The sequence below is a fragment of the Bombina bombina genome, chromosome 4, assembly GCF_027579735.1.
Source record: "Bombina bombina isolate aBomBom1 chromosome 4, aBomBom1.pri, whole genome shotgun sequence".
NCBI lineage: Eukaryota > Metazoa > Chordata > Amphibia > Anura > Bombinatoridae > Bombina > Bombina bombina.
Window position 1 is genome coordinate 412,481,048 of NC_069502.1, and position 10,418 is coordinate 412,491,465.

The window sequence follows — 10,418 nt, forward strand, 5'->3', positions numbered from 1 at the left end:
GAAATCCAAACATTCATAAATCCAGACTTTTTAATTATTTTTTTAAAAAATAAATTTATAAAAAATTACTCTAAAATACAAATACTAGTCTATTGTTACTTAAAGGGACAGTCCAGGCCAAAATAAACTTTCATGATTCAGATAGAGCATGTAATTTTAAACAATTTTCCAATTTACTTTTATCACTAATTTTGCTTTGTTCTCTTTGTATTCTTAGTTGAAAGCTTAACCTAGGAGGTTCATATGCTAATTTCTTAGACCTTGAAGGCCACCTCTTTTCAGATTGCATTTTAACAGTTTTTCACCACTAGAGAGTGTTAGTTCACGTATTTCATATAGATAACACTGTGCTCGTGCACGTGAAGTTATCTGTGGGCAGGCACTGATTGGCTAGACTGAAAGTCTGTCAAAAGAACTGAAAAAAGGGGCAGTTTGCAGAGGCTTAGATACAAGATAATCACAGAGATTAAAAGTATATTATTATAACTGTTGGTTATGCATAACTGTTGGTTATGCAAAACTGGGGAATGGGTAATAAAGGGATTATCTATCTTTTAAAACAATAAAAATTCTGGTGTAGACTGTCCCTTTAAAACAACAAATATTACATTTCTAATTACAGAAAAAGAACTATCATTCTGAGGGTTCTATGTATATAAAAGTAATACAAATTATACAAAACTAACTTTAGCTTGCATGTATAAGCTGTATATGACATGTAAATATTGCCTAAATGACATAAGATATTGTTGTTTACACTTGGTTCCATCCCCTTTCTAAACTGTCCCATTTTACAGATGAAAATATTCCAAAATCCAAACATTTTCCAGTCACAAGCAGTTTTGACAAAAGGTTTTCTACTGGATCCAGATGTTTCCCAACTCCAATCCTCGGGACTCTCTAGCAAGCCAGAAATTAAGGGTTTCAGAAATAGAGTACAGGTGATATTTGTTTATATTGATCGTTTTCTCATTCACTGTTATCCCATTAGTGGGTCCTGTTAACAGAAGCTGTGAAATCCTGAAATAAATTAACATTTAACATCTTGATATAATGATGTATTCAAAGCAATGATTAAAAGGAGAATAGTATGTGTGTATACTTTTAATTATAATAATAGTTTAAATACCAAAGTTCCAATAAAGTAATGGGTCCTGCCATGTTGTAATCTAGGTTTCCTAGGTTTTAACCCCTTAACAACCTATGTACCCTGTACGTCCGTGGGTGTTAAGAGTTTAAATCACACATGCCTCACTTCTGGAGGCATGCAGATATAGCATGGTCTAACAGGCATCGGCAAGACCTGTGCTATATCCATTGCATGTTTGGGGCCATGTGAACGACTGCCGACGTCTAGGGTACATTGGTGGTCATTAAGAGGTTAAAGCCTAAAACTTTATTTTATCTCCTCTTCTGTGAGGGGATGTGCAACATCACTATTGTATAATAGTACAAAATGAGGGTTATTCTGTCATATAAATTAATTAACCTGAAATTAAACATGTGCAACACTAAAAAAATTGTTTAGTTTCGTTTTGGAAAATTAGTTTCGTTATGTTTTAAAAAAAAAAAAAAATTGTTTTGGCAAATTAGTTATGTTAAGTTAAATAGTAGATCCGTTTGTTTTTTCGGATCCATTCTTTATTCATATACATTATTCTATTCTGAAGTTTAGAATAGAATAATGCATATGAATAAAGAATGGATCCGAAAAAACAAAAGGATCCGAAAGAATGATTTAAATAAACATAACTAATTTGCCGGTGATTGCTGAAACAAAATTATTTAAAACCGCCACCACCCACATCACCAACACTAAATAAAGCTATTAACCCCTAAAACGCCGTCCTCCCACATTGCCAACACTACCTAAACCTATTAACCCCTAAACCACCGCCCCCACATCACCAACACTACCTAAACCTATTAACCCCGCAGTTCCCCAACATCGCTGACACTAACTAAACCTATTAACAGCTAAATGCCGTCCTCCCACATCGCCAACACTACCTAAACCTATTAACCCCTAAACCGCCGCCCCCCACATCGCCAACACTACCTAAACCTATTAACCCTGCAGTTCCCCAACATCGCCAACACTACCTAAACCTATTAACCCCTAAACCGCCGCCCCCCACATAGCCAACACTAACGAAACCTATTAACCCCTAAACCGCCGTTCCCAAACATCGCCGCAACTCACTAAACCTTTTAACTCCTAAACCGCAGTTCCCCGACATTGCCAACACTAAATAAACCTATTAACCCCTAAACCGCCATTCCCAAACGTCGCCAACACTAACTAAACCTATTAACCCCCAAAACCGCAGTTCGCTGACATTCCTTTACAATAAAGTACATTAGTAATTATTAACCATAAACTCACACTGTAATCTCCATGCTGTTTAACTCTGTCTCTGCTGCTCAACTCTCTCTTTGCTCACAAGCTGCCTGCCCCCATTCCTAATCAGACGCAACCAAAAAAGGTGCACAGACTTCTCCTGCCCTCTCTTACACATGCCTAAAACCGCTGCATGCAGGGAACTGTAGTTTCCAAGCTGCAGAGCTTATAGCATGCTATAGCACATTGATAGACATAATAATAATACCAGTGTGAGTGTTGCACATAGGTAATAAATATGAAATAAGTAAACAGTCATCATTAAAAAAAATGGGACATTTTGACGTCCCTTCAAAAGGTTTTGCAGGGGTTAAACTCACTGTAGTGCAGGGTTAATAGTCAAAATTACATGCTCTAATGAATTAGAGCAAGTAATTTTTAGACTATTATGGCTACAAATTATTATGGCTCTGTGAAAATAGAGCAATGTCTAATTCTCAGAACTTGAAATGCACCCTGCTGGGTTCTCAAGACTAACTCTGCTACACATCTCTCTCTAATTGGTTTTATCAGATAACAACTAATAAACAATGCATTTTATACTAACTTTATGACAATGAGTAGCCTTGCTGTCTATGGATTAAAGCCTGTATCTTCCAAATAAGATAAATTGTGGGTTGAGTTTGGATATTGACAAATAATTGCAGTAAACAATATGTTAATTTGTTTAACCTCTTAAGGACATATGACGGAATTTTTCCGTCATAAAACAATTGAGCAAACTGAAAGCTGTGTCTTTAAAGGGTTAAAAAAAAAAAAGACTTGGCTAATATGCACTCAACAGAAATGTATTGTAACTGACAAGTGTTTACTGTACCTTTAAAGGGACAGTGCATTGTAAAATTGGTTTTACCTTAATGTGTTTTAAATTACTTGTTATACCAGCTGCAAAGAATAAAATGCATTTGAAATAGCTCATTTTGGTTTATTTGTGTATTTGAAATAGCTGGTTTTGTTTTTGAAACCACAACTCATCAAAATGGGTTGAGCTTGGAGGGAAATCAGATGTCCTTATTTTATCATGTTCTGTATACACACATGCTACTTTATTTTATCTCTGTCTGTAAACCAAAACCCAAAGAACAAATAAAAATTAAAGGGACAGTTCACCCAAAAACTTTCTCCCCTTTAAATTATTCCCAATGATCCTTTTTACCTGCTAGAGTGTATTAAATTGGTTGCAAGTAGCTCCTTTACTCATATTTCAGCATTTGAAATAGCTGATTTAGCTTGTGGTTTCCCAACCTATACTGAAAGTTTTGATACTGGCGTATATGCTATTGACAAGCCTAAGTAAACACAGCCAGCAGAAGAGATTACACTCTCAGTGTGGGGCATGATAGTTAAGTAATAAAATTATAATTTTCCATTGTTCTCTCTATGTATTGAGCTTTGGTGTTCCAGACAAATATAAGATAAGGAAGCAAGTCTGTGTACACAAAGTGATAACATAATGAGATCTGATATTACCTGAAGCTCAACCCATTGTAATAGGCTGTGGTTTCAAAGCACAAAACCAGCTACTTCAGATACACAAATAAACCCGAAAAAAGCAATTTCTCAAATATTTTATACTCTGCAGTTGGTATAACAAGTCATTGAAAATACATTAATGGAAAAACAATTTTACAGTGTACTGTCCCTTTAACATTTTATTGTTTATCTCTTATACCTCCTACTGGAAGTGTAATTTCTTCTACTGGCTATGTTTACACAACTTTTGTTTAGTCTAGACCATTAAATACAATAGAACTGCATACTTAAAAGGACAGCCTTTACTACCCATTCCCCAACTTTGCACAACCAACATTGTTATATTAATATTCTTTATTACATTTAAACCTTTAACTTTCTGCCTCTTCTAAGCCAATAAAGACAGCCTCTTATTACGTGCTTTTTTATTAGCTTTTCACAATAGGAGACTGCTAGTTCATGTGGGCCATATAGATAACATTGTGTTCACGCCTGGGGAGTTATTTAGGAGTCAGCACAACACAGCACTAATTGGCTAAAATGCAAGTCAATAAATAATAAATAAAACGTCAAGTGATCAGGGGGCTGTCAGGAGATGCTTAGATACAAGGTAATCACAGAGGTAAAAAGTATATTAATATAACGTTGTTGGTTATGCAAAACTGGGGAATGGGTAATAAAGGGATTTTCTATCTTTTAAAACAATAAACATTCTATTGTAGACTGTCCCTTTAACAAGTGTATAATAAAAAGATTACACAATAACATTTACTCTGAATTTCAAATAAGCAATATTTTTTTTCCTAACAAGTGAATCACGCCACCATTTGCCACCCCCTGTATCATGTGACAGCCATCAGTCAATCACAGTCTAGGATACGTATACACTGAACTCTTACACATCGTTAATAGTATCTGGTGCCTCAAAAAAGTGTGCACAGTATTTAAAACAAATGTGCAAAATTTGATAATGGAAGTTAATTGGAAAGTCTAAAAAAACTACATGCAACGTTTAATACTGACTCTAGTGTCAGTATAGGTAGGGATACCACAGGCAAAATCTGATATTTCAAATGGTGAAATAAAGTAAAAAGAGCTATTTGTAAACAATTTAATACACTCCAGCAGGTGAAATGCATCATTTGAAATAAATTAAAGGGGGGAAATGTAGTATATACTGTCCCTTTATTGCTGACAGTCTCCAGAAGTGCCTGGGAAAAGTAAATTGATCAAATACAACCTTCTAGTGTATGAGTGTTTACTATAGATTTTTTGTGCCTACAGTGCAATGTTTTTCTGAAACCTAAAAAAGCAATTTGAAACAATGGATTATTATTAAGATTCAGTTTACTATATTTACTTTACTAGCTTATTACCATGACTATATCACAATTGGTAAATATAAAATGCATGATTTTATATTGCTATAAATAAAGAAATAATATGTGCATGAATTACATAAAAATGTATCTGTGGTAATTATATAACTGGATAATAAAAACAATCCACATTTGTAACCAAATTCAGAGGCTTTACCAAAATCTCTAACTGTGATAAATTGCTTAACTGTGATACTCCATTAACACTGAAATTAAAGTAGCACTACACATGCCTTCTATGTTAATCATAGTAGTTGGGTTTTTTTCATATGAAACAGTGACATTTTACAAATAATAGCTTGTATATGATGTTTGGCAGTTAAGAAATATAGGTTTAGGGTTTATTTAAAGCTTGAGAGTAACTTTATAATATGTCTAGAACACTAAGTTACCATTCTGCCTCTCAAGTGATGTCACACGACCTGCATTTCACTAGCAAAGTTGATACTTGGAAATGAAAGAGACAGTCCGTGCCTCTACTCTTAACAAATGGCAGATAGCAGCATTCTTTTGTACAAGGCAAAGCTCTTGCTTTTTGTTGCTATATTTTTATCCTGGCAACGAATAGGCTTTTTTTAACTGTTTGCCAAAGGGATAAACCACTAGGCCTTAGGTGTCACCTGCTGATCCTTATGAGTCATGAATATTCCTCTAATCCTTCTCTTCTGTGTCCCAGGAATCTTTTCATCGGGCAAGTCATTGCTTTCAAGGGATGCTCTGGTCCTTGGCTTACTATCTGATCTCTGCACATCACAGGGAAGTTGTCTTCTGATTTCAAGCAGTATTCACTGTTTCTTATTTTTTTCTGACAACTGGCATTGTTTGCTGAGAGGACAAGAGATGGCTTTTCTGTATGTAAGGTGAACAGATTAGTGATGAGATTATATTTTCCCATGTGATTACTAAAAGCAGAATTTATGAGAATACATTTTTTGTTTAGCCAATGACAAATAAATGCATTTCTTGTTTATTAACACATTGATATTGTTCTATAACATGGAAATCACACATGCAAAATGTATAAATGATCCACATATTAATAGGGCACAACACTGTATGAAACTGTATAACGCATTGGGTCAATTAAAAAATAATCCAATATTAAAGGGACATTAAACACTTTGCGATTGCAATGTACAATGTTAATTGTATATTAAACATGTAATATGCTTTCATTATTGTGTCCCCTTTTCCTGTATTTTATCTTTAAAATTTGTAGGGTTTCCAGTTCCTGTGAAAACAGACAGCAGACTTCACAAGTCTAACACTACGATATCCTAAATTGTTTAATCACATTCGGCTAGATTACGAGTTGTGCGTTAGGGTAAAAAAGCAGCGTTAAGAGGTCCTAACGCTGCTTTTTTTACGCCCGCTGCTATTACGAGTCTTGAAGGTTTAGGTGTACCGCACACTTCTTTGGCCTTACCGCAAAACGACTTACGTAAACTTTGTAAAGTCTTTTTCCTATGGGACTTCCATTGCGCTGGTATTACGAGTCTGTCCTGGAAACCAAAAAGTGAGCGGTACACCCTACCCTGTCAAGAGTCCTAACGCATTTAAAAGTCAGTAGTTAAGAGTTTTATGGTATAACGCCGTAGCATAAAACTCATAAACTACCTGTTAACCCCTAAACCGAGGCCCCCCCCGCATTGCAAATCCTAACACCCCCTAACTTAAATATAATTACAACAAATATAAATAAAATTACTATCATTAACTAAATAATTCCTATTTAAAACTAAATACTTACCTATAAAATAAACCCTAAGCTAGCTACAATATAACTAATAGTTACATTGTATCTATCTTAGGGTTTATTTTTATTTTACAGGCAAGTTTGATTGGAACAGCCAATAGAATGCAAGCTCAATCCTATTGGCTGATTGGATTAGCCAATAGGATTGAACTTCAATCCTATTGGCTGATTGCATCAGCCAATAGGATTTTTTCTACCTTAATTCCGATTGGCTGATAGAATTCTATCAGATGAGTCACAAAAAAGCAGCTCTCCTTTCTCCTATATGGCTGTCAACTCAACTTCTGCTCATTGCAAATAATCAGAAAAGGGGTGATCGCATCTTTGTGTGCACCCCAGTGAGTTCTAGTTACGACCCTGGCCAGCAGCTTATATAACTGACAACTTTCTCTTAATTGGAATTTACTAGTGAAAGTACTTATTCAGTTTATGTTTCAGTCTTCAGTCTTGTTGGTACGGCAAGGCCCTTAAAAATTTAGAAACACAATGTTCATGTTGCTCTTTAGTGTTCTTTATGTGAAACATAGACTGCTATATTACAATACAAGGTCTAAAAAAATCCCAAAGATTTTGCGTAATTTCTCTCCATACCGGCGAGGTTTTGAATATCAAGCTCTTTGTATTTTATGTTGGTTTTGCAGTGTTTTATATGGCTAGTTTAACACCCCCAGGAATATTTTCAATATTTTTGTTTACCCCTTGTCAACCAATCACTTGATGGTTTGCTAACTAGGAGCTTAAAGGGATATGAAACAGAACATTTTTCTTTCATGATTCAGATAGAGCAGGGCATTTCTAATTTACTCCTAATAACAATTTTGCTCTGTTCTCTTTGTAAGCTTTGTTGAATAAACAGAAATGCAATTCTGGTTGCTGACTGAACACATGCGTGAACCAATGACAATCAGTATATATTTGCATCCACCAATCAGCAACTAGAACCTAGGTTCTTTGCTGCTCCTGATATTTCATAGATAAACCTTTCAGCAAAGGATAAGAAGAGAAGAAAGCAAATTAAATAATAGAAGTAAAATGGAAAGTTGTTTAAAATTGTATTCTCTATCAGAATCATGAAATAAATATTTTGGGTTTCATGTCCCTTTAAGAGATAGAACACACTTCTGTGCACATGAACTGGTAAATTGATGATAATACACTGGTAAATGACTGGAACATTTAAAACTGCTAATAAAAAGCAAAATGTGAAATCTAAAACCTGGAGCCCAGCCAGTAGTGTATAAATTAAATAATAAAAAAGCATTGAGTATATATTATTATTATTATTATTATTATTATTATTATTATTATTATTCAAGTGCTTTTGGATATTTTTGCAGAATTCCTCTCTGCTCAGAAAAAAAATAAAAAATAATAATCTATAAGATTATAAGAAATTGCTTCCCAGTCTCTGCTTTTATTATTCTTTAGCTTGCAACATCCATAATTACATCACCAGACATTTCTTGCAAAATGTAGAATGTAAAATAAAAGAACTTTGATTTACATCATGTTTCTCCCACAGGCCTTAATACAACCCCAATTACGAAAAAGTTGGGACAGTATGGAAAATGTAAAAAAAGAAACAAAAATAGTCATTTTAAATTTCAGTTCACCCTGTACTATATTGAAAACACATTATTAACACATTCATTGATGTTTTACTTACTTTGAATGTAATGTATTTTTGAAAATATACACTAATTTAAAATCTGATGACTGCAACATGTTCTAAAAAAGTTGGGACATGGGCAATTTAGCGATGTAACAAGTTGAAATAAGAAGGTGATGTGAAACAGGTGAGGCAATCGTGTAATTATAGTATATATGGAGCCTCCAAAAAAGGCCTGGTCCTTCAAAAGCAAGGATGGGTCGAGGCTCACCAATCTGCCAACAGATGCGTCAGAAAATAAGCCAACACTTTGAGAACAACATTAGCCAATAACAAATTGATAGGATTTTTGGCATTGCAACTTCTACTGTGCACAATATAATTAAAAGATTCAAAGAATCCGGTCAAATCTCAGTGCGTAAAGGGCAAGACCGAAAACCACTTATGAATGCGGGTGATCTCTGATCCCTCAGACATCACTGTCTCAAAAACAGACATGAGTCTGTAATGGATATCCTGACATGGGCTCAGGAATACTTTGGTAAACCTTTCTCAGTTAACACCATTCACCACTGCATCCACAGATGCAAGTTAAGGCTTTACTATGCAAAGCAGAAGCCATACATAAACACTGTCCAGAAGCAATGCCGACTTCCCTGGGCTCGGTCTCATCTGAGATGGACAGTAGCACAGTGGAATCATGTTTTATGGTCCGAAGAGTCAACATTTGAAATAGTTTTTGGAAAGAACAGCCATCGTGTTCTCCGGGCCAAAGAGAAAATGGACCATCCAAGCTGTTATCAGTGTTAGGTGCAAAACCAGCATCTGTCATGGAATGGGGGTGTGTTATAGTGCCCATGACATGGGTAACTTGCAGATCTGTGAGGGCACCATTAATGTAGAAAGATATGTATACATTTTGGAGCAACATATGCTGACATCCAGAAGTAATCTTTTCCAGGGATGTCCCTGCATTCTCCATCAGGACAACACCAAATCACATCCTGCCCTGATTGGTTGTGCAAGCAGAGAGTGCGGGGTCTAGCTAGCATGACCTGCCTGCAGTCCTAAACTGTCTCCGATTGAGAATGTGTGGTACATTATGAAGCGTAAAATAAGGCAATGAAGGCCCCGTACAGTTGCACACCTGAAGACATGTATTATGGATGAATGGGGGAAATTCCGCTTGTTAAACTTAACCAACTGGTGTCTTCAGTGCCCAAATGCTTAATACATGTTATTTAAAGAAAAAGTGATGTTACACAGTAGTAAACAGTCGACTGTCCTAACTATTTTGGAGTGAGCTGCAGTCATAAGTTTTTAAATTAGTGTATATTTTCAAAAATACATTAAATTCACAAAGTAAAACAACAAATAATGTGTTAATAATGTGTTTTCAATATTGTACAGGGTGAATTGAATTTTCAAATGACTTTTTGTTTGTTTTTTGCATTTTCTATACTGTCCCAACTTTTTGGGAATTGGGGTTGTATTACATATTCATATGACAAGTTATAAAAACCCGCTCATACTTGGAAGTAATGTTTGCTTATTTCAGACTTGATCACAAGCTGTATATGTCTTTATGTTTTTGTTTTTCTCCAGTAAATGTTCAGTTATCACAAATAAAATGTGTTGGGCTCTATATATATATATATATATATATATATATATATATATATATATATATATATATATATATATATATATACTGAATATAATATATATATATATATTTATATATATATATATATTTTTTTTTTTATTTTTTTTTTAAAGGGACATTAAACACTAAATAAA

General features: G+C 34.6%; 1 long non-coding RNA gene across 1 annotated transcript; it reads left to right on the forward strand.

The window, feature by feature from the left end:
- Positions 1-801: 801 nt before the first annotated feature.
- LOC128655410 (uncharacterized) lies at positions 802-6,428 on the forward strand. Its single transcript, XR_008401786.1, has 2 exons — positions 802-941; positions 5,930-6,428. It is a non-coding gene; the product is annotated as an uncharacterized LOC128655410 (long non-coding RNA).
- The last annotated feature ends 3,990 nt before the right edge of the window (positions 6,429-10,418 follow it).